The sequence below is a fragment of the Lissotriton vulgaris genome, chromosome 7 (genome assembly GCF_964263255.1).
Source record: "Lissotriton vulgaris chromosome 7, aLisVul1.2, whole genome shotgun sequence".
In the NCBI taxonomy this organism is placed as follows: domain Eukaryota; kingdom Metazoa; phylum Chordata; class Amphibia; order Caudata; family Salamandridae; genus Lissotriton; species Lissotriton vulgaris.
The window spans coordinates 573,123,930-573,150,173 of record NC_141695.1 but is presented as its reverse complement, the minus strand read 5'-3'; the positions used below and the strand labels follow the sequence as shown (position 1 = coordinate 573,150,173).

At 42.9% G+C, this 26,244-nt stretch overlaps 1 pseudogene; it reads right to left on the bottom strand.

Annotated features, from left to right (window-relative positions):
- Positions 1 to 511: 511 nt before the first annotated feature.
- Positions 512 to 1,915, bottom strand: LOC147702043 (uncharacterized; annotated as a pseudogene).
- Positions 1,916 to 26,244: the final 24,329 nt, after the last annotated feature.

Below are 26,244 nucleotides of genomic sequence, written 5' to 3'. Positions count from 1 at the left end.
TTCTATGTTTTTGTTATAGGTGTTCGCTAAATCGGAAGTTCCGTTTTTTTTTTAAAGGAAGTGTTTGTTGGTTTTATTCACCACTGCTTTGCAAACACTTCTTTTAACTTTTCGGTTTTCCTGGAGCGTTTCTTAAACTTTTTACAATTTCTCGGGTTTTTTATGGCTATTCGATGGCTTTTCACACCGTGGATTTGGATTTTTGGGAACTGTTGTATTTTTGCATTTTTTTTTTGGGTTACATTTGCACTACCTGGATTACTTTGGTGGAGAAGGACGTCATTGGATTTACAACATGATTGGTAAGTCATTTATGTTTTATCTTTTGTGGGTGGGTAATGTGATTATTAATATGGCATTGTTTAATAGTTCTTATTTTTAATTAATGTGTGCATATATGTGATTAATATCTCTATATATTGCATACATTAAATACTTTAAAAGATCAAGTTTGAAATGTTATGCATATTTAGGTGATAGTTGTAGGGATTGCTTTGGTGTTGTTAATTATTCAGAGTAGGGTTTTGGCAATGATGTTTAAGTATTCAATGCCTTTTGTACTAGGGTATAATTTTACTTGATCTTCTAGGTATTTGTGCATTTGCTCATTTTGTTTTGATGTTTTAGGGACTAGTTCAGTTATGGATTGGTCCATTCTGAATTCCTGGTAGCTTTGTTCTTTCTGTAGGCACTTAATAAAATGTTCTAGAGTTGGTTTTGTTCTGCCAGTTGATTGTACAAAGGCATTGTGCCAACCTTCTACTGCGTTGTTAGTTTTAGATTCTCCATTTAAGGTGCTTCTGTAAACGTTCCACCAGGGTATTAGGAATTTGGGGTTTCTTCTGTGGCCAGATCTGTGGAGTCTGCCTACCCAGGTGTCTTCAAAGTAGTCCAGAAATGGAATCAACTTTGCTTCATTTTGTTTGTAGGAGGGGCTCTCTATAAGAATGTTGTAGTGTTCTGCTACGTCTGTTTCTGGAACATAAGCCAGTGCTATGAGTTTTTTAATTTGGTATGCAAAATATGAGTTAGTAGTATATTCTACACTTAAGGTAGTTTTTTGTAATTGTCTCCATAAACACTGGTCTAAATGATAGTAGCAGCCTTGAATGCAGGTATGGGGGTGGATTTTTAGGTTGGTTGAAAGCATTGCTTGCTCAAAATCTAGAATTATTTTTTCAGGAGAATAATCATTAGTTTTTTGTTTAATTATATTTAATAATTCCATATATGTGGAATTATTTTAGTTTGGTAATAGTGCATATAGTAGTGGTATGTTGCAGTTTTGGTAGAGGCCATGTACTGTGTATAATTGGAAAAATGGTTTGGGACAGATGTTAAAAGTCCCATCCATCATCCAATATTGGCTTTGCTGAAGTTTTACTAGATTCATATTTGTCCCAAAAATAATAAGTCTTTTGTCATTGTTTTCATTGTCGTAAACTATAAATGGTTGTTTGTTTAAAGTTATAATTTGGTTGGCATTTAAATTGATATCATCATAAGTTCTGGGAGGTGGTGTGGTAGTAGTAGTAGCTTTTTTAGTTTGTGCTATAGTTCTTTTTAGGGAAAGAATATTTGGCATTTGGGTTGTGGCAGTTTTAGGGATTTTAGGAATTGCTTCTTTTAATATGACGTTGGTTTGTTTTTGGGAACCTGTACTTGCCTCTTTTATATTTTCCAATGCTGTTCTAACTTCAATTTCAGTAATATTTGGTGGATGATTGTGTTCCCTAGTATACAGTACAGTAGCTTCTCTAGTTGTTGCTCTTCCATAACACTTGTTAGAATAATATTTACAACATTTCCAATTAACTTTCATGCCATATTGCTTTTCTTGTGTATAAGTGTAACCCATGTAGCACAGTAATAGCTTTCCTTTCTGGCTGGTAACAAATTCTGCTCCTTCTGTCATTTTGTTGTTTATATATCTAGAAAATATATACATAATAGTTAATGTCAAGGAAAATGTGTTTATAATTCTAAGTAAGTGATTATTAGTAATGTATATACTTACGTGTTTTATAAATCAGTGCAATATTTTGATCTGCTTTATTCTTTTGTTGGGTATACTGTTTTCTGATGTTGTTAGAGCTGTTAGGAAAAACATAAAAAGAGTATATTATTACCCAATTTTGTGTATATTTACAATGTTACAGCTAATTTCGACTACAAAAGTGGATACTAATAAGTGTAGGTTTTTCGTTTACATTGTCAAGATACTTACTTATTTTTTTTGTAGGTAGGATTTTCCAGTATAGTTGTATGTTCTTTTTGTGGAGAGTAGTTTGTAGTGTTATCTAAAAAAAAAAGGTACATATGTGTTAGAACATTCACCATGTGTGTAGGTTTTCAACAGATTAGCAGTTAATTATATTCTTTAATATACTTACTTAGTGAGTTGTATTTGTGGTATTCTGATTTTGGAGATCTGAATATTTTCAGTATATTTATCGGTAGTGTTAGCTGTGTTAAAAAAATAGATAATAGCAACTAATTAGAACACGTGCTAATGTTTGTCTGTTTTTACCACATTGATTTTAGTTTACACATACTTACTTAGTAATATGTAATGTAGAAATAGGAATTATGTTCTTGGTTCATTTGTAGTGTAGTTTTCAGTAATAGAATCTGGAGAAAAAAATCACGTATCTGGGATAAATGTCATAGTTTGTGTGTGTTGAGAATAATTTACAAGTAAATTTAAACTGACAATTTACTATTTAGTTATTATAATCTGTACTCTTATGATCTTGTTCACAGTGGTTTTGTGTAGAATATTCTCTAGTTGTAGTATCTATAAAAACATTTGTATATATAAATTATTAGCATGTTCAGTAGTAGTAATAGAAAAGGAGCACTGGGTATTTAGCAGGTAAGTAATGTAGTAGCAGCTATTTATGTAGTTTTAATTTATTTACTTACTTGGAAGATGTCATTATATGTTGATAGTCTTGATGTTCTTGTTGGTGTGCTGCAATTCATCCAGAGATGTATCTCCTTCCGTGACTTTTAGCAAGTGGTTTGTGTTTTGGGTTTAATTGTTTATATAGAGGAGTGTCATTAGTAATTAGTTTGCTATTGGTTGTTTTAAAAAATCAGTGTTGTGATTGGTTAGTTAGTATTTTTGAATTTCAGTTGTGAGTATTTTGTAATAGAAGGGAAAAGAAAAATAATTATATAATTATAAAAATAGCAGAGAATTGTTTCCTATGTGTAGGTAATATAATAGAAAATATAGAATCGTTTTGAATATTTAATAAAATAAATAAAAATGTTAAATTAAGTAGTGTGTATTTATTTTGATAAAAAATTATAATATGTTAAATAAATGTGCAAAGATATGTATATAAACTGTCGATATATCTGAAAATATGATATTTTTGTTCACGACATTTTTGATGTCGATATTTTATTTATTGTGTATGTATTTTTTAGAATTCGATATTTATGTATACCGATATCAAAGTAGTCGATATAAAATAAAACAATGTTTGTGTATGTCGATATTAAGAATTCGATATATTTGTAAATCTTTAGTTAAGTATAGGAAGTCGATAATAGTGTTGTCGATATTTTTGTTCCGATATTAGTGTACTACGATATTCTGTATTTAGATAATTTGTCAGACATTCATTTTGAATGGTAGTCAATCATGACTAATGCAAACCGTGAAGTTTCAGGTAACATATTAAAAGGGCCTGATATGTCAAACGCAACCCTATTCCATGGTAGTTGAGGCCATTTTACACTTTTAAGTAGCGGAATGTGTACTTTTAACATTTTATCATTAGAACAACACTCACTACATTCCCTAACTGTGCGGTCAATAAACCTATCAATGCCTGGCCACCAAAAATAAGATCTTGTCAAGCGTTTCATCGCAGAAATCCCAGGATGTGTCTTGTGTGCCAATTTAAGAATCAATGCTTGTATGCCATTTGGTGGAATACATTTGCCAGCTTTAAATAACAAATCCCCTTCACAGAACAACTCATCTGCAACATTGAAGAAAGGTAATAAATATGACCTTTCATCACTCTTCCTTGGCCAACCTTCCAAAAGAAATTTCTTAAGATGAACCCATTTGTCATCGGAATCTTGAACCTCCTTCCAACATTGTTCAGTAATCTCCTTATATTGTAAAGGAATCAAATCAGAAATTCCTAATACAAAATCCAATTCTTTGACACAATTAACATGAGCCAAGCCATCATTACAAGGAAGGTGTGCTAAACAATCTGCAGTAAAAATAAATTCCCTGGTATATATTCACTGTGAAAATTATACTCTTGAAGTTTAGAAGCCAAATGTGCAATTCTAGCCGTAGAATTCCAAACTCCACCCACTGACAGAATATGTATCAATGGTTTATGATCTGTCCCGAGAACAAATTTGCTGCCCCACACAAAAATCCTGTAATGTTCCACTGCCCAAACACATGCAAGCAACTCACGCTCGATCACAGCATACCTGCGCTCAGTTTCATTAAGCGTTCTCGAGGAAAAAACTACATTCCATTCACAACCACCATCTCTTTGAGACAAAACACTACCAAGACCGTATAACCTGGCATCCACCATTATAATACACTCTTTCTTCATCCTGAAAGGTTTCAATGTTGGAGCATTAATAATATCATTCTTAATATCCATGAAAGCCTTAGCTTGTTCGTCATTCCACTCAAATAAAGCTTTTTGTCTCAAAAATTTCCTCAATGGTTCCCTTTAGGTCGCATAATTTTCGACAAACTTACTATAGTACTCACACATTCCAGAAAATTATAGCAATTGTTCCTTGTTAACCCGGGACTGGAGCATTAAGAATAGCTTCCATGTTTAATTTTTTATGAATGAGACCCTCACCAGAAGTGTCACAAATATTCAACGGACCTACTGAATAACTTACATTTGTGTGCTTTGAGGGTTAGACCACATTTTTCAAGTCTCTTACAAACTTCATCCAGATGTGATTCGTGTTCTGATTCATTTTTAGAAAAAAACAAAATATCATCTTGAAAGCATTTGACAAAAGAATCAACATCTCTAAAAATCTGGCAGACTGACGCTGCTGATGCCAGCCCCAAGGGCATCCTTGTGTACTGAAATAAACCCATTGGAGTGATAAACGCAGTGTATTTCTTTGATTCTTCAGTGAGTTCAATCTGGTGGTAGTCAGTTCTTAGGTCTAGGGTAGAGAAAATCTGCACATCATCAAACAAAGAAACTAACTCATTGATATATGGGAGGGGATGGCAATCTATTATGATGTTGGAGTTTAATGCTCTCAAGTCAATACATACACGTAATATTTGGTCTGGCTTGCATGCTAAAACAATGGGTGATACCCATTCAGAGGATTCAATTGGCTCAATAAAGTTTTCCTTAAGTAAATCATGTAGCATTTCTTTCAATTCATCCCTAACATTAATAGGCACCCCTCTAATTTTTTGTTCTACAGGGATGGCGCTCTCTTTTAAAACAATTTTATGCGAAAAATCTTTTCATTTCCCCAATTTATCACAGATTACCTTGTTATATTTATGACTCCAATATGACATGTCTTTCTTTTCATCCATACTTTGACTGGTAGTTGTGACATTTACCATATCATGCTCACTGCACAGTGACACTGGGTGGATAGAGAATAATACCTAATACCCAATGATCACGCCAACCTTGAACATTGACTCCCTTAAAAACAATATACAATTTGATATAAGCGGATCTTCCTTTAAAGACTAAAGGTACTCTTAGAAAACCTTTAATGCCAAATCTTGATCCATCAAAGCTTTCTGCAATGATGTCTGATTGCTGTAAGTCTGTAATATTATATACACTTCGTAATTTTTCATTGAAATATTCCATACTAATGATCGTCCATGGTGAACCCGAGTCCACCATGATCTCCAATTCAATGCCCAAACTCTCAAAAGTAAATTTTGGAGATTTCATACTGTTTACATTAACACAACCCCTTTGAACAATAGACACCACTTATCCTTTGTTGAAATCTTGATTCACATCTTGACACTCATTGACACAAGAAACTTTTGTGGAATCTACATTATTGGCAATGTAACGCGGTTGGCTACTGTAACGTCTATCTCTACACTCATTGCTAAAATGTCCCAATTTTCCACAAATTTTACATTCCTTATTTATTGCTGGACATCCTTGAAAAGAAGCAATGTGTGATCTGCTGCCACACCTATAACAGGAAAGAACATTGTTAGAATGATCTTGTTTCCTACTAATAAATTCTTATAGGTGGATTTGGTTTTCCCTTGTGCCACGTTGGAATTCTTAGTAACTATTTTGTGCTTGACCACACAGATTTCTTCCTCCGGGGTAGATTTGCTGTTATTAGAATTTTGCTTAACAACATGCATCCATTTTTCTGAAAGTTCAGTGGATTTGGCTATGGTAATGGTTTGGGATCACCCATAAACCAAAGTTTTTCCTGTATCTTTTTGTTTTTGACATGAACAATGATCTGATCACGAATTATTTCATTAGACATTGCTCCAAAATTGCAATGTAAACTCAAAGATCTTAGGGCAGTTAGAAAGTCATCAAATGCTTTATCATCCTTTTGCACTCTAGTGTAAAATTTAAATCTGTTAAGAGCGATATCAGCCGTTGGTTTGAATCCTTTTTCCAGTCTAATTAAGGCATCCACATAAACATTCGTATTGTCCCTTTCACCAGAGTGTGGGGTAAAGCTCTGAACACAGCCTGACCTTCAGAGCCAAGGCAATGAAGTAAAATGCTTTTCTTTCTTTCAGCGCCCATGCACTCCCCATCAATGCCCTTCATATAATTAATAAACTCCTCTTTCCATCTAGGCCAAGGAATGGAAGGATCACCTTTATTGTGCAAAAACTTTGCCGGAGGATCAAACTGCATATTCAGTGCTGGTAATAAACTGGAAGTTTAAAATTGTAATTTGATTGGTTTAATAAATGATTATTTATAAGGATTTATAAAACTTGGATAACAACCTCTGTGAGAGCGCAAAACATAACAAGAAATTCAGGAAATGAAAAATATAAAGAAAGGAAATAAATGTAGAACTAACTTATTATGTTCATTCAGCATGCCAAAGCCTAGAAAATATTAAAATACGTAGATAAAAACAATGTCAATAACGTACTTGAAAGGGCTGAAATGCTAGTTCATCTGTATTCTAGCACAATCTCTCCGTGTGGCTCGATCGTACAGGTTGCTAGGCAACTAGAATATGGCTGTGTAGATAAGCGTCGTGACTTGGGTGCTGTCAGCTACTTGCAGACATCACACGTTGCACGTAGTATGCGTTGTGACGTAGGCGTCGTCAGCTACGTATGCATAGAGCGAAGGCTAGAAGAAGAACAATGAAGAAATGTCATTGGGACTCCAAAAATGTGGTGAGATCAATGGTGCACCGCTACTCCCAAATACTTGTAGAATGTAGAACACACACAGCAGAAATGAACTCCGTAGTTAAGGCCAGACGATAAATACTGTAGATATGCCTCCTCCTCCAAATAAATCCTCAGCAGCATCGCAAACAAAAACGAAGCGATGAGAGATGAGAAACATAAAAAAATATATAAATGTTTTTTTCTGAAGCCGGATTGGGAGGAGTTGAGGATATTGTGCTCTGCGATGAATGTGGTGAGTTGGCTGTTGATGGCTTCCTCAATGTCTTTCACTGGGAAATGGAGCAGGGAGATGGGTCTATAGTTTTTGAGGCCGGTGGGGTCCGCCAAGGGTTTCTTCAGGAGGGGGTTGACCTCGGCGTGTTTCCAGTCGTTGTGAAATGTGGCGGTTGCCAGGCAGCGTTTGATGGTGTGGCAGAGCATGGGTGCAATGATGTCGGCGGCTCTGTTGAAAATGTGGTGGGGGCAGGGGTCCGTGGGGGACCTCGAGTGGATTTGATTTATTATTTCATAAAGCGCGCAATTGCCCTTGGGCGTCTTGGTACTGATTCTAATTTCAAAGACACATGGTCCGGCTTGCTCGCATCTATCTTGCCTTAAACAACCAGGTTTTTACTTCCTTCCGGAAGGAGATCAAAGAAGTGCTGTTTTTGATGGTGCCTGGGAGTAAGTTCCAGGTCCTAGCCGTCTGCAGTATGGAACTCCTTCCTCCCCATCTGGTCTGTCTAAACCTGGGAACCTGGAGCAGTCGTGACTGACCTGATCTGAGGGTTCTGGATGGTTCGTAAGGTTTAGCTGTGTTCTAAGGAACAAAGGGCCTGAGGCGTGGAGGGCCTTGTAGGCCAGGCAGATTGATTTAAATGCCACTCTTTTAGATATTGGGAGCCAATGTAGGTGCTCCAGTCTATGGGCTATTGGCTCATACTTGGGGACATCCAACACCAGTCTGGCTGCTGCGTTTTGTAAGCGTTAGAGTTTCGTTATAATTTGGGCCTGGGCACCGGCATAAAGCGTGTTCCCGTAGTCTAGCCTTGATAAGGCCAGTGCTGTTACCACCGTTTTCCTGGTGTTAAGCGGGATATATAGTAGAAGCTTCCTTATCATTTTCAAAATGAGCCATACTGCAGATGTCAGTTTGCTGGCCAGAGAATCAAAGGAAAGCTTGTTGTCCAAAATTATACCAAGGTTTCTTACCTTCTGAACCGGGGAAGGACAGTTGCCCAGGCTGTCTGGCCACCATTCTGGTGTCCATACCTTGGCATCCGATCCTAGCAGCATCGTCTTCAGTGTGTCTTCGGTGGTGAGGGCTGTCCAGTTGTCGATCGCTGGATTCAGAGTGTCGGGGCTGGTTGGTGAGGGTTCAGTGTGCTGGTTGTCTTTGTCAAAGTTGTCGTAGATGCTCTTTATTTTGTGGTGGAAAAGGTGCTGAGTTGTCGCAGAGGTCTTGTGAGGGAGGGATGTCGGTGGACTTGCTGGTGGGTTGGGAGAACTCCTTGATGACGTTGAAAAGTTCTTTGCTGTTGTGTGCTTGAGTGGAGATTCTGTCTTAAATCGCTTTTTTCCTCGTTTTTCTGATGAGTTGGTGGTGGGGGTTGGTGGCGGCTCTGAAGTTGTTGTAGGCTTCTGTGGGTTTGATGTTCCTCCAGGCCTTTTTGTGGTTGCAAGTGCGTATAGACTCTCTAAGTTCGGTGGTAAACCATCTGGCTTTCTTGGCGTGGGTGTTGTTGTTTTTCTTGAGAGGGGCTATGGTGTTGGCACTGTCGGAGATCCATCTGTGCAGGGGTCATCGTTTTCTGCAATGGTTGGGGCGAAGTTGCTGAGTGATGAGGTTAGCTGGTCGTCAGTGATTATGGTCCAGTTTCTTTGTGGGAGCAGGTGTCTGTGGATGGTGGGTGTTCTGAGGGTGAAGTGGACGCATCGATGGTCAGTCCATGGGAGTTCGGTGGTGTGGCTGAAGGGGATGGAGTTACCTGTTGTGAAGAGGGGTTTGAGGGTGTGTCCTGCTGAGTGCGTGGGTTTGGTCACGATCTGGCAGAATACAATGTTGTGGAGTTTATACAGGAGGGATGTGGTGCTGGGGTACAGTTGGTTGTTGAGGTGGAAGTTGAGGTCTCCCAGTAGGGTGCAGCTAGGGTACGCAATGGCATGTGGGAAGATGATGTCTGTGATGGAGTTGGCAAAAAGTCCGTGGGGTCCTGGGGGTCGGTAGATGATGGTTCCTCGGAGGGTGGTGGTAGGGCTGGCCATTATCTTGAAGTGAAGGTGTTCCATATGTCAGGTTTTTGCTTCGCGGAATCCAGATGCGGTGAGTAATGGTCCACCTCCTGATAACACCAACACCCCATGATAATTATACACAGTGTTCGAGGGATCAGGGAGGGAAGGGTAAGGAAAGGAGCAGTATGGGAATATAGGATTTGAAACAACAAAGACAAAGATTTACACAATGCATATAACAACCTACTCTCATCAATTCTCACTAGGTTCAAATGTCTATACCTTTCCAGATATATGATGTCTCCTTTTACTGTTCTTATTATTCAAATATTTGCAGATTCCAATGTCCGCATCAATGATACAGAACTCAGTCAGGTCAATAATGAATTGGAAAATATGAAACAATAAAAGCTTCCATGTCCCCTATCACATCATACATACCAAGAGTTCTGAAATAGCCTTGACCTAGGCAGCATACATTATTGTTGTGTAATTCAGCATCCACTTGATGGCTCCTCCCTAACTCCAAAAAATCATAAGACAAAGATCCTTAGGATAACATAACAAAATACTGGAACTCCAAACCCCTGAAAGTACTGTCCTAAGACCCCTTCTACACAGGGTAGTCGAACTAGTCCATAGAAAAAAACAAGGAAAAAGAATATACTCGGGAATATCCAATAGTTCCAAGCATATACGGTAACAAGTGGTTCCAAGTCACCACTATGTTCCGCTATGTGAGACCACCTATATGAGACACTAACGGTAGCGCGTAGTTTTATATCATCACTACGATCCGCTAAGTCCGACCATCACTCGAGACACCAATGGTAACGTGTAGTTAATTTGTCACCACTGCGCTCCGCTGAGTGCATTTCCAACACCATTGAGGCATACACGGAAACGTGTAGTTCCAATCACCACTACGCTCTGCTAAAGTGAAGTAGTGTGGCTCACTGGTTAGAGGCGGCAGACCCGAGAGCAGAGGACGGCCCGGGACCAGGGTTCGATTCCCGACGCGGCAGGTTTCTGGACCAAGGTCAGTGGACTCGATAATTCTCTCGCCTCGGTGCCCACTCTGATCAGCGATCACACTCGGCAACTCTGGGCACTAGCTTGCCTCATCTTCACTAACGGCCCCACCAGACCGCCGGGGATGCCTGGTCTCACCCTGGAGATACCCATTAAGGGACCATCTCTCAGGGAAGCCAGGAAGGATTTTGCAGCGGTCGAAGCGCAGAGGTACCCCTTCGGGAGTGATTCCAGCGCTATATAAGCACACAATTAATTAATTAATTAAACCCCCGAACACTACTTAGCATTGAAAAAACGGTAATGTGTGGCTCGAATATGCTCACCGCTACATTCCGCTCTTACAACCAAGAACTGGATGTATCAAAATACATCATGAGAAGTCACAGACCTGTCGATAGCACAAAGTAACGAACGAGGAACAGGTCGGCTTCCCGGAACCTCATGGAGGACGCTCTCCCCAAGCAGAGCGGGAACGAAAATCATCTATTCAGAATTACGCACAATGACGTTAACTCCTCAGAGTCTGAAGTACTTCCGTGTGCACAGCATCATGGGATTTGAAGTCTCTCCGTCTAGGCAGGCGCAGTTACGGATAGTTGGATCCTGACACGATCAGGTCTGTGGGCTCGTCAGGGATTGTGCTCAGGGGGAGGTTGGATTTGTGGACAATGGCAATTCCTCCTCCCGAGCGATTGGGGCGGTCCTTCCCAGAGATCTTGTATCCTTGGGGAATAGCGATGGCGATGTCCGGTCCAGAGGTGGTGTTGGTCCATGTTTCGGAGAAGAACACCATGTCCGGGGTGGTGCTGTCGAGGAGGTCCCAGATTTCGGTGGAGTGTTTGTGGAGGGATCAAATGTTGAGGAGGATGCATTGCAGGGTCTTTGGTTGGGTTGTAGTCTTACGAGAAGGTTCCACCGGGTCCATGGTCTTGGCGGTGCTGCAGGTGTGCCGGCAGCTTTGACAGCTGAAGGGTCAGTGGGTGTCGGTTGCTGATGCCAGCTTACAGTTGATGTTGCATCCTGGTTTGAGAGTGTGGAGTGCCACTGGGTCGTAGCGTTGCCACTGAGGAGGTCCAGGGTTCCTGGTGCTGGTCGTGTTCGGGTCGCGGACGGGCACAGACGGGCTTGCCTTTGGTGTGCCTTCGGTGCGCCAGCAGCGTGCTCGCTGCCCGCGTCTGCCCAGCGGCCGCCATTGAGTAGGGGTCGGGGAGGGCTGGACAGCTGGGAGGCGGGAGCGGGGTGGGGAGCTGGATTTGGCCAGTCGGGTTGGTCGTGCTGGGGGTAGAGGATGCGGAGGCAGCAGCGGCAGGGAAAAACAGGCAGAAAAGGCAAAAGAGGGGAAAGAGTGGAAATGAGGCCGCGAAAGGTGCAAGAAAAGTGGGGGAAAGACACAGAAGAAGATTTAGAGGGGAAGAATAAATCAGTGAAGAACAAATGAAAATAAAGGAAAGACACAGGGGGGAGTGAAAGGGGGAACTTAAAATCATTAAAAAACGTGTGAAAACGGAGCAGAGAGACAGAGGGGGAGTGAAAAGGGGAGATTGAAATCAGTAAAAAACGAGTGACAATGGAGAATAGACACAGGGAGGAGTGAAAGGGGGAGATTGAAATCAGTAAAAAACAAGAGAAAACTGAGGAAATACACAAAAGGAGAGTAAAAGGGGGAGATTGAAATGAGTGAAAAACAAGTGAAACGGAGAGAAACAGCAGAGCGAGAGAAAGGAGACAGAAGTCCACTGGACCACCAGGGATGAGGTGTAGGTAAAACCTGCAGGTGGAGGAGGGCCTGGAACACCAGCACTTGAGAGTGCAGGGCTCGGGGGAAGGCCTCACTTGATTTGGGAGCTGCGAGGTGGGGAGAGCAGTTTCACTGACAATGAGTCAGTGGTCTTGCTCGCCTGTCCCGCAGCGGCCGCCATTAAGTAGGGGTCGGGGAGGGCTGGACAGCTGGGAGGCGGGAGCAGGGCCAGTCGCGTTGGTCATGCTGGGAGAAGGTGCTGCAGGGGCAACAGCGGCAGGGAAAACAGGCAGAAAAGATAAAAGACAGGAAAGAGTGGATATGAGGCAGTGAAAGGTGCAAGAAAAGTAGGGGAAAGATACAGAAGGAGAGTGAGAGAGGAAGATTTAATCAGTGAAAAACGAGTGAAAATGGAAGAACGACACAGAGGGGGAGTGAAGAGGGGAGATTAAAATCAGTAAAAAACGAGTGAAAACGGAGGAGAGACAGAGGGGGAGTGAAAGGGGGAGATTGAACTAAGTAAAAGACAAGTGAAAACGGAAGAGAGACACAGAGGGGGAGTGAAAGGGGAGATTGAAATCAGTAAAAAACAAGAGAAAACGGAGGAAAGACACAAAAGGAGAGTAAAAGGGGGAGATTGAAATTAGTGAAAAACAAGTGAAACGGAGAGAAAGAGCAGAGAAAGAGCAGAGCGAGAGAAAGGAGACAGAGTTCCACTGGACCACAAGGGATGAGGCGCAGGTAAAACCTGCGGGTGGAGGAGGACCTCGAACACCAGCACTCGAGAGTGCAGGGGCTCGGTGGGGGGAGGCCTCACTTGATGGTGGAGCTGCGAGGGGGGAAAGCAGTGTCACTGAAAATGAGTCAGTTGTCTTGCTTACATAGACATATAAGTACATAATAAGTATATACTAAATGAAATGCAAATTGAATGCTTGACCTAAAAATGGGCGGGTGAAACAAGGATGGTGGCCCCTTTTGCCAGTTGTTTAAGAAGCTACTGACCCAGCAAATATTTTATGTGTACACCCACATGAGAGGTATGAGAGGAAAGGATGATAGTCAGGTGTGCCAGCTTGTCATTTGAATGATGTCACATACCTCACCATATTACTTCTTCATTGAGCCCATTCTTGACCGTATTGAGGAGAAAGACACAATATGTCTCTCTGTCTTTGCTAATGTCTGTAGCAGCGTGTCCTAAGATGAGCCATTTTAGTTCATTTTCTGTGTGCCATTTTGCAGCCCATTGCTGAACTAGGGGTGCTTGGTGTTTTTTCGTCCTAATGGCTGATTTGTGTTCTCCATAGTGGGTCCTGAACTCTCTGCATGTTTCTATAATGTATCCAAGACCACATGGTCAGATGTATTACATTGGAGCTTCTGCAGTTTGTCATATCTTTCAGGGGACCTGTGCGTTCTCCATATTCCCATCTCTCTGTTGTAATGGCCGTTTCTCATGCGTGGCAAGTGCCACATCTGTGATTGCCTGTAACCAGTGTAGTTCCTGTGATAGAGCTTTGTTCATGTGTCTTTTTTGGTTTTAGTCTAGTATGGACTAACTTATCCCTAAGGTTTGCATTCCTTTTGTATGCATACTATAACAACAGAGAGATGGGAATATGGAGGACACACAAGTCCCCTAAAGATATAACAAACTGTAGAAGCTTCAATGTAATATATCTTATCCTCTGCCCATGTTGTCTTGGATACATTGGAGAAACAGGCAGAGAGTTCAAGACCCGCTATGGAGAACACAAGTCAGCCATTAGGACAAAAAAACACCAAGCACCTCTAGATCAGCATTGCGCTGCAAAAGAGCACATAGAAAATTAACTAAACGGCTCCTCTTAGAAAAAGTGAAAGCAAATCAAGGACACACCACTACAGACATAAGCAAAGACAGAGAGACATATTGGGTTTTCTCCTCAATACGGTCAAGAATGGGCTTAATGAGGAAATAATATTGGGAGTTACGTGACATCATTCAACTGAACAGCTGGCAAGCTGGACCATCAGCCTTTCCTCCCCTACCTCTCATGTGGTTGCACACATAGAATATTTGTGATGTCAGTAACTTCTTAAACAGCTGGCAAACCGGGCCAACATCTTGACTCCCTTACATCATTTTTTGTAGGGCCACACACAAAATATTTGCTGGGCTAGTAACTTCTTGCAGATCCAGGAAGAGCTGAGAGACCAAATAGCTGGTCCACCAGGTTCTCTCCATCTACATCCTTAGCTCATTTATTTTATTCTCTGATTCCATCTATGATTTACATGTATAATACATTCCCCCTTTTCATAGAGTACCGGATAATGATGCATACCACGCAGGCATGCATCAGAATCAGGGAATTTAGCCAGCTAGCCCTAATACGTCCCTAATTATGGCATAGACGAAGCACATGTCCTCGAGTATTTTTCCCTCTGTGTAGTCAGTTAATCCTCACAATAAACATTTTGAGGAACACATCAGGGAGAATCTTATTAACCGCATCGCTGCTGCGGCGATTTTTGCGCTGTGCGGCTTTTTTTCAAAAGCGGCGTTACATGACGAGCTCAGCTCGTCATCAGCACACGCCACCCGTGGGTGATGACGAGCTGAGCTCGTCATCAGCATCGAAAGGGTTAAGGCTGGCCACTCCTTGTGCTATGTCATCACACGCAGATATGAGCTCTTTAAGGATCAGCCATTTTTAGATCATTCATATTCACATCTAGGGATCATAGCGGAAAGTGACAGGCTGCCATTTATGAGTTATGCTGTCCACATTGTATGCAGATTGTGGAGTATAGGCGTTGAAAGAAAATAAGCAAGATTTCAACCTGTTAACTCCCATTCCAAAAATAGCAACAAACTCGGTGGGCATGGTCGCTACAGTGGGGGACAATGAACTGGCATCTCTAAGATAAAGAAGCATGTCATCTGCATAAAGTGAAATTTCATGCATGCCATCTCCCAGTGGGATCCCCTAATCGTGACTTTGTGTACTTAGATGGTGAGCCAAGGGTTTAAGTGTCAAAGAGAAATCAAAGGGGATAGTGGGCAACCCTATCAGGTCCCACTATGTATCATGATGGGGTCTGAGGTGTGACATCTGATATGTACCTTGGCCTTTAGGTTAGTGTGTAATAAAGTCATAAGGCAGAGGAAGTGGTTCCTAAGGCAATAGCGGCAGAGCTCTTCGAGTAAGAATGGCCAATCCACGGAGTCAAATGCCTTATGAAGGTCTAAAACCAAGCATCCAGAGTTAGGGTGCCAGGAAGATGCATTCTTAAGCACACTAGGAAGAAGTGGTAGATGTTCAATGAGGTGCTTCTATTGGGTACAAAACCATGTTGGTCTGAGTGAACTTGTTAGGGCACCAGAGGGGCGAGGCTATCCACCAGTATCTTTGCCTGTCTTTATAATCTGTGTTCAATTACACCAGTGGGCAATAAGAACCCAACTAAAGGGGATCCTGTCTCAGTTTATGCAGGGAGATAAGTAAGGCATAGCTCAGTGAGGGTGGTTAAGATGCTGCAGTGAGGGCAGCATCATATAGGGTTCTTAGGCCGGTGTTAATTGCAATGCAAAGGCTTTACAAAATTCAGCCAGCCGGCCATTGGGCCCAGGGGTCTTACTGATGGCCAGTGCACTGGTCACTTCTCATACTTCAAATAGGATAATCTCTTCATTTTGCTCTTCTCTAGAATCTGGCGAAATCTGTAGGAGCGCAACAGTCAATAAGAAGGCTTTGATGGCATGCGGGCCACCATGTGTGTGGAGGTGTGGAGTTCTGCGTAATGCTGAGTAAAGGCAGAGTGGATTTCGTTTTGTGAGTGAAATACATGACCTGTTTTGGAATGGACAGCCGGAGCAGCGCGCTAATCGGGTAACCAGGCGGTCAGCATCTTCATGTGTGCGTTTGATATGTTCTGTGTAATTTAAACAACAGAGGCATTCCAGTAGAGCAAGATGATTACATTGAGAGTGAATCAATCATTCCCGAGCAGCAATGGAAGTTAGTTCTTCAAGACTCAATAATTGACCTTCTATTTGTGTTATTTCAGTAGTGAGGTGTCAGCACATGTTAAGTGTGTTACCCATACAGTGTCCACGGATAAATACCTTGAATGCATCCCAATCTATGATGGGTGAAGAAGTAGAGCCTGCATTAAAGTCAAACTATTCCTCTATATTAGTAGCAATGGATGCTCGAAATGGAGGGTTCTCTAGCGTTGAGGCCTGTAGCCACCAGGTAGGTATGGGTGGAGGTAAATGTTCTCAACATAGCTTTAATTGGACAGGGTTATGATTGGAGTGCAAACGGCCCAGATAATCTGTACAGGTAATATGTGGGATAATATCACATGTGCAAAAAAATCTGTAGATGCAGCATTTAGGATCCCTGTATGGAAAGAATAGGAGCGAGCTTTAGTGGAGGAATTGCAATAACAGTAGATGTCTAGGAGGTCCCAGTGATGTAGTCAAGAGATGATGATAGACGCATTGGTTGGGCATAAAGGAGGGTCAAGACTTACATCTAAAATGCTATTGAAGTCCCAACCCAACACCCAGGGGATATCGCTCCAGTGCCCCAACAGTGTATTGAGAGAGTGTAGGAATGGAGCCTGGTCTACGTTTGGTGCATAGATCACTCCTAGTTATAGGTGTCAGCACCCCCAAGCAGCCCTCAACAAATAAGTAGCGTCCTTTAGAGTCTACAAGTGTGTGGGAGTAGCAAAAGGAACTCCCTCCTTGATCCAAATCAGCACCACACAGGCATAGGAGGAGTAATAAGTGGAGAAGACCTGATCCTGCCACCTATTATGTAATGTAGAAGCTTCCAGGCGTGTGATGTTGGATTCCTGAATGTAAGCTAAGTGTGCATTTTGTCAGCAAAGGTAGGAGTAGATGGCATAGCGACGAGAGTGGGTATGAATTCCCCTCATGTTCCAGGGGACAGTATTGGTTGTCACCATAGGAAGAGACATGAGGAAGAGAGGGCCCTTGTCTCTACAGGCATAGAAGCATGCAGTGTCATGAGTGTATGTGAAAAAAAACAGTGTGTGATTCAGGATCAAGGGTACAAAAATGCAACAATGCAACCATAAACAGTGAATGACCATTGAGAGCAGACATTCAACAGCTACCTACCCAAACCAAGTAAACAATGAAAAAATGGGGCGAGGGAGACAGTCAATGGGGTAAGCAATTGAGACGGCTGATGGGATATGTGCGGCTTCTCATAATACCTAGAAGGTGTGGTAGGGATCGAGCGACCACCCTGATCACTGAGATAGGGAGATGAGAAAGATCAAGAGTCACAGGGGTACCCCTCAATCAATCAATCAATCAATCAATCAATACATTTATAGAGCGCGCTACTCACCCGCGAGTGTCTCAAGGCGCTGAAGGGAGAGGGGGGGGGGGGGGGTTGCTACTGCTCGAATAGCCAGATCTTGAGGTGTTTCCTGAAGGTGTGTATGGGGGAGGCAGGGTTGAATATCAACCTGGAGGCTGCGGCCTCATAGCAAACAAAAGAACCGGGCATGAACACAGTTCAAATAAACAGTGCAAACTGTATGTACAATACATGGAAATCCAGGTACATAACTCATCAAACAATATAATTGGAAGACTGAGGGGTCACCACAGGCATCCCTGCCATACTTGGAGGAATAACGTCTGATGTGACAGAGTCACTTTCGCCTAAAAAGTTGGGGCCAGTTTCATCTGTGCTGGATTACGGTGCATGGTCCCTGAGGTTGCAGCCACCTCGAGGACCCTACAGGTGTTCCTGGATAAGCTCCTATATGGCAAACGTTCATGGGGTCGCATTGTGCATGCAACAGGCATATTTCTTGTATTGTATCTTCTGCAGTGGCAGCCCTTTGCGGGGATCAGAAGTGGGACCAGCCTTGGCCTGACCGTTTCGCTCCATCCATGACCAAGAATCCATTGACTCAGTGAAGAAGGAGGTCTTATCCTCATGTTGGACAAGCAGACATGCTGGGAAAAGAAGTGAGTATTGCACGTGGTGCTCCCGCAGTCTACGTTTCACCCCTCCATCCCCACTCCTCAGGAAGCACAGCAAAAGAGAAGACCATTCACGGGCAATTCGAGCAGTATATTCAGTCCTGCAAGGTGCCAAGGGGGCTGAAGTTAATAATAATGAACAACAGAATAGACAGAAACAACGTTCTAATGATGACTGAACCTATAGTCGGGTCGGAAAAACTGAAGGAAAGTCAATAAAACTTCTCTCTTGGAACATCACAGGTGCAAAATGCATCTTAAATGATAGTAGGAAAACAGACTCTTGGGATATGTACGACATCATAGCGCTACAGGAAACTTGGTTAATGGATCCAATTGATGTACCAGGCAGATTATCATTTCACGTTAGTGCGACCCGCACTCAGCGTCATGGCCGTGCAAAAGGGGGACTGTCGGTCTACATAGCCACTTCATTAAACATTAAGGTCTGCCAATTGGCCACACCGGCCACACCGGCGCCAGACATGCAAATCATCAAATTGGAAAGGGTAACAGAGACCAACACTGGAACCATTATTTTAATCAACATATACGCTCATCCGAACACCACAGTCAAAAAAGACCTCTTCAAACGCATCTGCAGCGTCGTATCGAATTTCCGTCTTGAACAACCAGCATGGGAGATCATCCTTACAGGTGATTTCAACACAAATCTTCTACATCGCCCGGAAGAAGAGGACAATATCGTCACAGCTAATGAATTTTGGGGCGTCAAAACCCAAGAGATTCCACCCACAAAGAAAACAGACAAAGTGGGTAGGCAGTTGATGTGGGACCTCGAGCACTTAGGACTACGGGTGATAAATGGAAGAACTAGCCAGGACAAACCCCCTTCTACCACCTACATTGGCCCTAACACAAGCACAATTCTGGATTATACCATAGTCTCATTAGCTCTATTAAGATTAATAAAGAATTTCCGAATATTATGCTCTTTAGACAGTGACCACACGATGCAGCACGTTGAAATGACACTGGCTCCACCAAGACATCTACAAGCACCGATGACAGCCGGTGAAATTTCATCAATCAACTTGAAGAGATTAAGGTGGACGAGCAATACTCTACCACAAATAGCCCAGGACGCCAAGAAGCTATTCCAAACACTAACCCAAGAAAATGATCTGTGCCCAGAAATCTGGTCTGATTTCCTAAGCAAACTACCTAGGACAGGTGTCAACCAAAAAACAAAGGGCCATATTATCAAGCAAGGGCGATACATTATTGCCGTTTTTACCGGCAGGAAACTGCCGCTAAAGCGGCGATAATGGGCTTGATAATATGCCCTTGTGAATTCCCATAGAAGCCCAGGTTAACACCAGAACATGGGCTTCTAAGGGAATTCACAAGGGCATATTATCAAGCATATCATAGCCGCTTTAGCAGCAATTTCCTGCCGATAAAAGCGGCGATAATGTATCGCCCTTGTTTGATAGTATGGCCCAAAGATCCATCAAACGAGTGGGACCGATTTTACAAAGACTACACTGTCCCTAAGAAGACGCCTGCGGAAGCTCACTAGGCAAGCACAAGGCCACAATGCAAATTCAAACACTTGGAAAGCAGTCCGATCAACAAGGAAGCACTATAAGACCTTGATTTGGACCGAAAAGAAAAAACGAGTCAGCGACTTTTGGGCCAAAATGCTTCATAATCTAAAAAAATCTGACTCCAGGGCGTTCTGGCTGCAAGTCAATTCTTTGAACAGACCACGACAAACCATAAGAGTGACCTGCATCACTGAAAAGGTATGGGTCCAGTACCTGGTTGGCACATTCTAGATAAAAATACAGTCACCACCGATAACAACTGCTTCAAGAGCACCTAGAGCACCAAAACGTCCGGCTGTGAAGGGCGCTGACTGTGTTTGGTCAAATGTCCCTGGGAACCAACAGGAGGTTTCAGATCAACCACCGTGGACAGAGGATGCACTCCAAATACTACAAATAATAAAGAAAAGTAGACAAGACAGTGCACCAGGACCTAACGGCATCCCCCAGGCAATTTATAAGGAGGATCCCCACTACTGGGCCTGTAACTTCAACCTCCTATTCAGGGCAATAAACAACACTAGTCGGCTCCCTGAAAGCTGGAGAGGGGCGATCATAAATCCAATCTATAAAGGCGGAGATCGTAAGAATCCAGCCAACTACCGCCTTATAGCGCTTATCGATGCGGAAGCGAAATACTACGCATCCCTGGTATTAGCTGATCTTGCTCAATGGTCCGAAGACAATAATAAAATTCCGATAAATCAGACAGGATTTTGCCGTGGCATGGGTACCGCAGCACATACAATGGCGCTAAGCTTAATAGCGGAAAAAAGCCTTCAAAATCATCAGGCACTCTACACCTGCTTCATAGACTTTAAGGCGGCGTTCGACCGGGTTAGTAGGCAGCTACTCTGGTCAAAACTGAAGCAGCAGGGCCTGCCGGATTCAATCCTAACTCCTATAATGGATCTGTACACTAACACCTGGATGCAGATAAAGATTGACAACGGAAAGCGGCTAACTCGGAAGATCAGCACTTATGATGGTCTCAAACTAGGCTGCGTTCTGGCTCCACATCTTTTCAACTTATTCATGGCTGACATGTCAACAAGGCTAGACAAGATCAATGCTCACCCACCGCGGCTAGGAAACCTACGTTTAACACACTTATCCTATGCAGACGATGTCGTCCTACTTAGCCAGACTAAAATAGGTCTACAGCGTCTCCTACATGAACTGACCGGTTACACAAAACAAAACCTGCTAGAAATAAACAATAAAAAAATAAAGATCATGGTAATAACAAGATGCTGCAAGCCTCCACCTATCCTGGAAATAGATAGCAACAAACTAGAAGTAGAGGAAAGCTATAAGTACTTGGGGATCCCACTGGACAAGCGCCTCAATCTCTCTACACATCTCAATGCCATCGAAAAGAAGGGCACCGCCTTGTTGCACGCCTTTAGTACCCTAGCCATCAAACTTAAAGGCCCTCTATTTAACCCTCTATTAACCGCAATGAAAGCCAAGCTACTTCCAACTATAGCGTACGGAAGCGTGTTACACCACGGAAAGAGCGCACACCTAATAGACAATATTCAAACAAAAGTCTACAAGCGCGTATTTGGTCTACCACACAACGCATCACCTGCGCAAGTGCGACTCAAATTCGGCCTTCAGTCTCAAGTACTGCTGAAAAAATATGAGACTGTTAAATTCTGGTATGGCATCTGGATGAACCTAGACAATGAGGTCTACCGTGCAATGTGGGAAGCAATTCATAACAGCCCGAATTCCCAGTATGCCAAATACCTACGACAATCCATTGAAACCACTGAACTAGCAGCACTCTGGGAAACCAATCTTCCTGTACCAACGTTCAAACAGGCAGTAAAGAAGGCAGCCAACAGGCACTCATTGCTTAATGACAAGTTAGCCCTGAGCCATCGCTCACATGCCTGGATGACCATACAATCATATAAAAAGTCCATGCCAGCAGCCTACCTGGAACTCGCATTCTCATCACATATCAAACATAAATACCTTTGCCTAAGGATGGGGAACCTGCCGACCAATGCCGATCAACCCAATTGGAGAACCCCAGTGATCAAGGAGTGCAACCTATGTGGCGCAGCAAAACAAGATTTCATTCACTTGATCTGCATTTGTCCTGCACTGGACCAGGAACGCAGGAACAGGCTAAAAGCGAAGTTTGTACAATATGGTATTCGCACTTGTCGTTCCGCGATCATACAAGTCCTGTGTTCCAGGGACCCACAGTTGATCTGCAGAGCAGTTAAATTCATCACCAGCTTTGAGGAAAAGAGAGGAACTTTGGTAAAGATCCAATCCATACCCTGAACTTATAATACTTGTGTAACTATTCCCTCTGTAACTGTCTCCTGAACTTCAAACGTCATCTTTTTTTACTTGATTTTAACTTCTAATTCTGTATGTACCTCCAGTTTAGTTTCATTACTCCTTGTTCTTAATATTACGGCATTTTATCTTTTGTAATGGTTTTTACTAACTACACAAATAAAGAAATTCACTTCAGCCGACGTTTTACCTCCAGAAATGTGTGTTGTTGGTGCCTGACGGCTAGTATATACACCAGGAATACCAATATTTGGGCATTGCCAACTGTCAGGTTGTCATTCTTCCATGCTTCTCTTAGGACAGTGTATCTTTCACGGCAGTGCATGAGTTGAGCAACCAGCAGGTGAGGAGCGGCCCCAATTGGAGCTTCTGTGCAGGAATCCTCCAGGCACATTCTGCAGAGAAAAAAGGTGAGAATCGTCAGCTGGAACAAATTTGCATATCCAGGTGTCTACATAGGCCCCCACATCTTGGCCCTCCACACCCTTGGAGAGGCCCAACATGTGAATGTTGTTACATCAGGATCCCCCCTCAGCATCTTCCGCCTGCTCCTCCAGAAAGATGACCTTGTCTTGTAGTGCGGTAGAGTGATGGCGCCGATCAGACATCTGTGGCTGATGGGTTGTACCTGCATGCTCTGTTTCATGCACCCTGCCATAAAACTCTTAGTGAGCATCATGGATCAGAGCAAGGTCAGTTGCTACAGCATCAATTTTCACTTCCATTGAGGTGCGCTATCTCTTTATTGCTGCTAGTAGAACATTAAGTTTACTTGTAAAGTATTCTGCATCCAACCATTGGCTGGCAGCATCAGAGGACTGCTGGGAGTACGGGGAAGGTGTGGCCAGGTGAGATCCTGTGACCAATGCACCAATCTCAGGGCATACCATTGTGCCAACATCCTCAAGGAAGTGTGCAGTGATAATGGTTGTGTCCAGCAAGTGTAGGCACATTTATGAGTGCCAGGGGGAGTATCTGACCTTCACAGCATGAGCTGCCTGCGTCCAAGTCTTGCAGTTGTGTGCAGAAGACTGTCCCAGCAGGCAGTAAAGTGAGGCATGGTCCATATAAATGAGGGCATAATACAGGTTCGCTGGCTTGGCAAAGGGCCCTGGGGCATTGTATTGACACTACAGACAATAGCTGTAGCAGAGAGTTACACACAGAGCAGCTGGTCAGCTCCAAGCGAATCTCACATGTCCAGCAATATGGAGATAGAGGAAGAATATGACTCAGATGGGCACCACTTGAGGATTAAAGAGCACACTAGTGTAGGGAACATTAGTGTCTAAGAGCCTTATGGAGACCTTGAGTGGGACTGGGAAGTCTCCCATGTGGTAAAAAACAATTCATGGCCCTCCAAGCGCTGTCAGAGTTTCTAGGAGCTTGAGGAAGCAACAACCATTGGCCCTTCAGAATCCAGCAGAATGTGACAAGCAGACATCAGTCACTGCATATATTTACGTCCCCTTGCTGCAAATCCGATCATGGGGTTTGGTAATGAAGGGGAGCAGTAGTTAATAATGCTGTAGGGTGTTCGCTGCTAAGTATTTCTCTGTAGCTCACTATAAAAAAAGCATGTCCCCTCAATAAGGTGAAACCCCGAAACTGGTCCTAGGATGCTTGCTTCCGATCCAGGGAGGACCTGGCTTGGCAGTTCGGGCTGGACTGTTCCCATGAGGCACAGGGTCAAGACTGATTTGCATATGTCCAGGTCTAAACTGGGGTGGCACGGTGAGCAAAAGAATGATGGATTTAACCCAGATCTCTTGACTGGGGGTGCATGTTTTGATTTGTTCTGCATTCCGTCCATCAATTGTGTGTCTTTTGCTGTCCCCTCAAAAAGGGCCTGTGATGGCGGGAGGCAGTGTATGGGTGTTGGTAGTTTGCCCACTGGAACATGGTCAGCAGGTCCTTGTAGGGCCAGGGCCGCAATCGGTGGGTGCTCACTGACAGCTGCAGCTACAAGGGCTCGGCTATGGTGAATAGGCAGTTGCGGCACACCACCGAATCCTCACAATGTGAGATGAAAGTGCCCCAGAGAAGTAAAGCTACAGGCTACCAGTAGCGGATGTGGCCTGGGCCCCAGATGTCCATGCAGGCAGCCCGACAAGTTCAGGGAGCTCCTTAGATGGCCGCAAATGAAAGCTCTTCAGGGCCGATGCCGATCCAAATTGGCACTCATGGTCCGCACAAGTGATTTAGGGGTAGGATGGCTGCCCGCCAAGCCGCATAAACGAGGATAGTGGGAGAAGCAGCGCAGAGCTTCGCTAATAAGTGTACACCATGTTGGCCACACATGCCATGCCCCATTTGTGTCATTTTATTAATGATCATAATCTCTAATTTTATAAATTGAAGAGAGATTTTTATAGTGTTTTGTTGTTCACTTTTCAATGCTTTGTACTTCTAAATGCTTCAAACATTTTCTTAAGTTACGCCTGTCTGCTTTGTGCTACAGCCACCAGGGGTTGAGATCAAGTTTAAAGTACTGAAATACTTACTGCACTTAACAAAAATAGTGCCATTATTACGTGTGCTGGACTACTTTCCACTACAGCTAATAATCCACTTTCTCACACTGACCATAACAAAATTGCTGGGTAAATCACCAACAAATTGTTCAATGGAGAATCGATCTGCTATTTCAAAAAGAATAAGCTGTCAAATGGAATGAAGATGGAGTAATATAAAAACTACTTTAGGCAAGATAAAGTGCAAAGTTCACAGATGGGGTTATCACAAACCATACTTTATACACATCATCACATGCTCTTAAATCCCTCAAGCAAGCTATTATCACAGAACTAATGAAGTTAAGTTAACCTCAACACACCTAAGGGTTTTGAGTAAATATGACCAGATCTCTAGCCTACATTTGATAGGCAGTTCTTTTTTATTCTTTTTTAACCTTCAATTATCATCTGTACTGTAATATTTTGTTGATGCACTTTTATGCACCGAGTGGTGCGAAATAAAGTTTTGTGATGAGGATGATAGGCAGTTCTTTAAAGGCAATTCCTTGAAAATGAAGTGACAGAAGATCAATAAAATTATGTGAAACATTACAAACTTCTGCATGATCACCAGAAATGGCTTTGGCCATAAACAGCAACCAACAGAACAGTGACTAACGTCAAATAGTAAATTTCAATTTTAGAGGTTGACAAACCACCAGGGCGTGCTTTAGAACTGGTGGCACCCGGTGCGACAATTACTTTTGGCACCCCTCCCAAGCCCCATGACCACCTCCTTGGATTCTCTCACTACCACCGGGCAAAAGGGCCCCTCATCTCTCCAATTATTAGGTATTACTGAACACAGCGCCCCTCCCCTGAGGTCAGCGCCCCCATCCACTGGTCAGCGCCCAGTGCAGCATCACCGAACTTAATACCCTACAGCCTGCCCTGTAAACCACAATAATTTCTGAAACTGCTACACCTCTCGGCACACTTGCTTTTGCTATTGAATAGGCTCTAGGTTGGGGGCAGGGATCACGAGTTGAGCCCCCTATTGCAATTATTAATTCCTGCCCTAAGCATAGCTAACAAGTATGTCCTGGGCAGCAACATCTTGCTTGTGAATGTCTTAAGGAGAACTAGAAGGCTCAGCACTCCTGCCAATCCTGTTCTATACCAATACATGCAGCCCATGACCCAGGATACACTGCCAAATGGACACTGACAAAATCCAAATGCATAATCAACTGATGGAGTCCTAGGAAGTGGGATATAAAATTAAATTAAACTGCTTTAAGTATGTGTACCTCTTAAAAAAAGAAATGTACTTTTTTGAACAGACACAAGACTGATTGATATCTTTGCATTTGGCAGAATAGACCAGAACTCCATTCCATTCAATTGGGCAATTGGGCAGAAATCCTAGAAATACAAAAACAAAAAGCATTAGAGCA